Source organism: Tupaia chinensis, unplaced genomic scaffold (genome assembly GCF_000334495.1).
Source record: "Tupaia chinensis unplaced genomic scaffold, TupChi_1.0 Scaffold144262_1, whole genome shotgun sequence".
In the NCBI taxonomy this organism is placed as follows: Eukaryota; Metazoa; Chordata; class Mammalia; order Scandentia; family Tupaiidae; genus Tupaia; species Tupaia belangeri.
In genome coordinates, this window is record NW_006204120.1 from 3,585,550 (window position 1) to 3,591,549 (window position 6,000).

The 6,000-nt window shown below is 37.8% G+C and overlaps 1 protein-coding gene across 3 annotated transcripts in view; it reads right to left on the minus strand.

Annotated features, from left to right (window-relative positions):
* The window catches only part of ERICH6B (glutamate rich 6B), a 61,285-nt gene that overhangs the window by 51,440 nt on the left and 3,845 nt on the right, over window positions 1-6,000 (minus strand). The gene's annotated exons all lie outside the window — the stretch shown is intronic.

Here is a 6,000-nt window from a genome sequence, read left to right on the forward strand (position 1 = left end):
TCAGGAAATCATGGATTTTGAAAATTCAAGTTTGCTTTGCTCTCTCTTCTGTTATCGCAGAGATCTCCCTCTGTTGTGAGATAAGAACATCTGTATGCAGAAGTAACTAATTGTAGAAGTGCTATAGTTTGAATGTATACCCCCAAAATTTCTGTGTTTAAAGTGTGAATTAAGAGAGTGAAAACTTAGTCCAACTCTGGTGTTATAAAGCGGGGTCTTTAGGATATTAGGGTCATCATTGTGGGACTCCTATAATAAATTCCTACTAGTTTATCAGGAGAGGGAATGAGATGGACACTGACATCCATGCTTGCTCTGTCTGGCCATGTGATGTCCCCTACCATGGTACCTTCCAGTAAGAAGACCTCACCAGATGTGGCTGCCTGACTTTGGGACTCTAAAACAGTGAGATGAATACATCTTTATAATTGCCCAGACTCAGGCATTTTTGTTACCAGCAGTACAATGAACTAAAATGAGAAGATACTAATATTTAAACATTATTAGAACTTTAATGAATCTGTTCCTGTCATGTGATTACCAGATTGCTTGCCTTGAATGATATGATATCAAAAGTGTCACATACAGTCAGGATAAAATATGCTATAAGTTCTGATAATAGAGAATGGTACAGTGGAAACAATAAGAAAAAATCTAAAATTTGAAATAGAAATGTTTAGCACACTTATCCACAGTTTCCCTATGCAACAGAATATTATATAGATATTAAAATGTCTATAAGACATAAACAACAGGGACAAGTGGGGATGTTACAACGGTAAAATGCAACATGGATATACAACATACTTACTAAAAGTGAAACAAAAGTGAGGGACCAAGGTGATTGAATCTCTGCTCTAAGCCCCATCTTCCAGACCCCCACAACTCAGATAGAAACCATTTAAATCTGAGGTATGTCCTGCCATGTTCAGTGACCAAGGTGACTGACTCTCTGCTCTAAAGCCCATCTTCCAGATCCCCAAAACTAAGGCAGGTAGGGCAAACTCTTTCCTCTCTGTCTCTGTCTCTTTATCTCTTTAAAAATTTTAAAAAGTTTTAAAAACACTTCTCATCTCTTACCTCTCCTTTCTCTTGCTAATTGCAGAAACCATTTAAATCTGAGGCGTGTCCTACTGTGTTCATATGGTGCACAAGTGTGCCACACCATTTTCATTTTTTGCTTTAAATTTTTTTTTCCTTTTTGGTTGTTTTTGTCTTATTTTTATTTCCCCTTTGTTTTATTTTTCCTTTCTGTTTCTTTGTTTTTTTAACCTTACTTTCTCACTGCTGTTTAGCCTCCACACACTGAGTGTCTAGACAGGTATAGGTGCACAGTAACAGATGGCAAGCATCTGAATACTTTTAGGGTCATAGAAATCTTCAACCCTTGTTGAACCTGCTGCCCAAAGGAAGAAACTCCTCTTCATAAATCTGAACTTAAAATCTTTTTCTGTGGATGCCACATTGCAAAGCAAAGGAGAGTACAGAAATTTTCTGAGAAGTACCTTATAGTAAAGGGAAGCACATGATCTTACGGTTGCAGACACCTTCTCTAACCAATTAGCCAAAAGTGAATACACTGCCAAATGACTAAAATTCAGAGAAGAGAGACTGCAGAGTGAACAGCAGCGAGAAGTTATGGAGCTGTATAGAGAGCGTGGTTCATCTCTTCCCACATGCCTCTGAACTCTCAGTTGAAATCCTGCAGCTCAGCACAGGTGCACCTATTCCCTAGAAACTGTGAGGCCTTTGTAACCTCCAGTTCCATAGTCAGAAGCTCAGGTTACCTGGTGAGTATCAGGGAAACAGAATCACAGAGAAATTGCAGATTCTCTCCTCCCATACACCTCTGAACACACAGATTTAACTCCAAGAAATTAGGAAGAAATGTATAATTCATCAGATGACCAGAAAGCACTGCAGAGGCACAAGAAATATGAGAAACCAAGAAAATATCTCTTCCCCAAGGGAAAAAAGAACAACCCTTTATAATGTACAGACAGTACAAAGAAACTCGTGAAAATGTCCAATAATGAATTCTGACTACTCATAGTGACAAAACTTAATAAGATGAGAGAGATGAGAGACGACAAACTCCGGAAGGTGCAAGAAAAGAGAAACAATGAGTTCTCAAGGTGAGGAATTTCTTCTACAATTTAAACAAATATACAGGGACCAGCAGTTAGCATAATGGCTATGTTGCTGAACTCCCATGTAGCCGACCGTGGTTTGAGTTACGGAACCGGTGGCTTAAACTCATGCTGGGCATGTGTATGTGTGTGTGTGTGTGTGTGTGTGCCCAAGATCCTGAGAGGAGAATGGAGGAGAAGGGATTGCGGCATGGCCATCACCCCAGGGGGTGATTTCTCGCTGTCTCTCTCTGTCTTTGTGGTGAGCTCATGTGCCCTATAGCAAAAACCTCTCCTCCCCCTCCAAAAAAACAGAAAAAAGAAATATACACCATAAAAAAGAATCAAATGGAGCTGTTAGAGATGAAAGGTGTAATACAAGAAATAAAAACCTCCCTTGAAAGTCATAAAAGCAGATTAGACCATGCAGAAGACTGAATCTTAGATGTTGAAGACAAAACCTTTGACCTACAAAAAATCACCAAAAAGACTGAAAAAGTAACCTCCAAAAATGAGCATAATATACTAGAAATACTAGATACCATTAAGCACCCTAACATTTGGATAATTGGTATCCCAGAAGGTGAAGAAACTGATAAGGGCAATTGATAATCTATTCCATGAAATCCTGGAAGAAAACTTTCGAAACCTAGGGAGGCATTCAAATATCCAGACCTAAGAAATACAAAGGACCTCTAATAGAATCAACCCAAAAAGATCTTCTCCAAGTCATTTCATAGCCAGACTGGCCAAATCCACAAAGACAAGATACTAAAATTGGTAAGAGAGAATCGTAAGGTTATTTACAAAGGTTATCCCATCAAGTTAACATCTGACCTCTCATTGGAAACAATGTGAGCAAGGAAAGAATGGGAACATATATTCAAAGTGTTAAATGAAAAATAATTTCAACCAAGAATACTATACCCAGTAAGATCATCCTTCATATGGGAAGAAAAAATAGGAACATTCTCAAATAAATGAAACCTGAAAGAATTTACTAACACCAGACCAGCTCTTCAAGAAGTTCTGAAGGGAGTACTTTGGTCAGGAAAACTAAAGACACACAGACAGAAATAAGAGAACAAAAGGCAACCAAGAAAATGACCAATTTAATGGTAGGGACAAATGTAGAAATATCAATAATAATGTTGAATGTTAACTTCCAGGATTTAAGTGGAAAGATTGGACTACAGTAACACTACACATTTAACAGAAGAGAGATTAATTACTTGAGACTGAACTGATGAAATAGAATTTTGTGACTTTTGACTAAAACACTACTAATTTTTTTGCTATGCTTTGTTTTGCAGATTTAAGGATTTTGCATTCTTTTGAGCTGTTAAAGTGCTTTTTGTTTGTTTTAAATTGAAACATAAAACTTTTCTCCTTTCCTGACCCCTCTGGAAATGAGAAATGTTTGTGAGTATTCTTATTTAGTAGCAGAAGGGTTATTTGCATAAGTTCAATATTACCTGTTGCCTTGAATCATAAATTGGAAATACTCGTTATTGTCAGGGCTTTGACTAGAATGTCATATCTGAAGATACTACCAGAAAACTATGAAACTAAGGTAGATCTCAAGAAAGCCAACAGAAGGTCTTGGAAAGATTGCCTGGCACCATGAACAGTTTTGCCTGGCAGAGAGGATTAGAGAAGTCATATGAAAGAGTTTGTATCATAAAATAGCCTGAACTTTTCCAGCCTAGCATTGTAATGAGTAGAGATTGCAAAAGAGAAGCCACAACCAGAGGATTACCTTGAGGAAGACTTAGAAAGTAGAAAAAGAGACTGATCTTTGCTAGCAGATGGTAAACCACAGAGTACTTGGTAGGCAGAACTGAATTGGGAAGGTTCATGTGAGAATTGTATGCTGGGTGTTTGTTTTTCAACAGCTTGAGTAGATGACATGCAAATATTTTCTCAAAAACATTTAAAAACCATACTGTCTCTATTGTTATAGAGTCAAAAACAAACTCATAACAATTTTTTTTTCTTTTCTGTTGCTTGCTGATTTTCATTTCATTCATAAAGTCTTCTATTCTCCTCTCGGTATCTTGGGCACGCACACCCACGCACCCCGCGTGAGTTGGGTCCAGGGACTCGAAATGTGGTCGACTACATGGGAGTCCAGTGACGTAGCCATTATGCTAACTGCTGGTCCCATGACAAATATTTTTAAAGTTATATTTAAAATTTAGTTTTTTGAAATTTTAGAAGTTGTTTTTTAACTGTCAAGAATTATGACATATGTGCAAAAATTTTTTGATATGTAAAGTACATGTTTGTGAGAAAATGTCAATAAATAAATAAAAATAAAACAAAACAGAAGCACATAACAACTACCACCACTACCAAATACATAAACAATAAGGGCAGGAGGACAAAATAAGATGTACTAAAATGTGAATTAGCTTTATATTTGGATGTTAGTAGGTTGAGTGATGTTTTCCTACTCTTTCTTTTCAATTTTTCCATTAAAAAATGAACAAGAATAGGTTTTATCTCCTTTATGTCACTCCCAAAATGTGAAAATATGCACATAACTTATTAAAAAGCAGAAACAAAGGATGAAAAATGAAAGGAATTAGGAAAAGAAGAGAATAGAAAGCTTGAAAGCCAGTTCTTGCTCCTCTAACAATTTTCTGAGATCTTGGACACATCACATACCTTTTCCATACGTCTGTTTTCTCATTTATGAAATGAGAGGAATGGGATGAAGGTTGGGAGAGTTAAAGGTGAAAGTGCATGAAATATAATGCCATTGAACCGTGGTTCCAAGTTTCAGAACAAGATGTGCAGAAAATGATGCGGTTTGTAGTGAGTACCATTGAGGCTGGAGGCGACTGGGTCTGGGGCTCCGCATCCCCTTTGCCCACCAGTTGCTGACTCAAGGCCACCTTTCCTGCATGAAAAATTGGCTGGCTCTCCTATCCTTGCTTTATCAGCATGTCATGCATCTTTCTTTTTAAATACCCTAAATTGATAGGTTCCCTGTTGAAAATGGTAGTTAGGACATTGACTTCAGTTGGAAATAGCAACCAAATTATAACATTGGGGCCAAACAGCATTTGGAGCTGCCAAGGAAGGGCTAGCAAGGGTAAAGAAAATTCAATCCAAAGCATAATGCATAATCAAAATACTATGTGTACTAGGCAAAAACCATTGTGAAACATTATCTTGGTGGTCTCAATAGCATTTTTTGCTACAGAGCAGAATTCATTGTGAAGAAGGTCTTGACTTCTGAAAGAGCAAAAGGAGCCTCATTATGTGGTGGTTTCATTCTAGCATGTTCTACAGCAGCAGACCTGTGTGGGTTGTACTTCTTTCTTCAAGCACCTTTCCTCCAGTGAGGTCAAATAGTATTTCTACACCCTAAAGTTGTATAGAGTGGGAGAGCTTTAAAACATTTTCGGACATGTTACTTCATTTAATTATGCAAGAAAGGTGTTTTTCCACATGGGGAAGCTGAAACCTAGAGAAAGTAAGTGACATGCCCAGGGGCATCAGCCCCAGCAGGTGCTGAATCTTCTGACTCTTGACCCCATGGCATATATACCTGTGTTCTGCACCTGATATTTAGAACCTACCTGGGAGGCCAGTGAGATGTGACTGTCAATTATTCAGTGGCAATTGATGCATTTATATTCAAACTGTTCATCTAATTTTATTGGGGTTCTCTGTAAACCATGGGGGAAAATCATCCCCTTAATGAAAAAAGAGAGGGTTGGTTTTGCTATTCTGACCTGATCTGATTTGCCCAGGGAAATGGAAACCCCTGCAGTTGGCCTGCTGCGTTGGGGGTTAAGTACATTTGTATTTTCCCTTGTTTTGTTTTTTTTTTTTTTGGGGTTTGTCTGTGGGAGGAAAT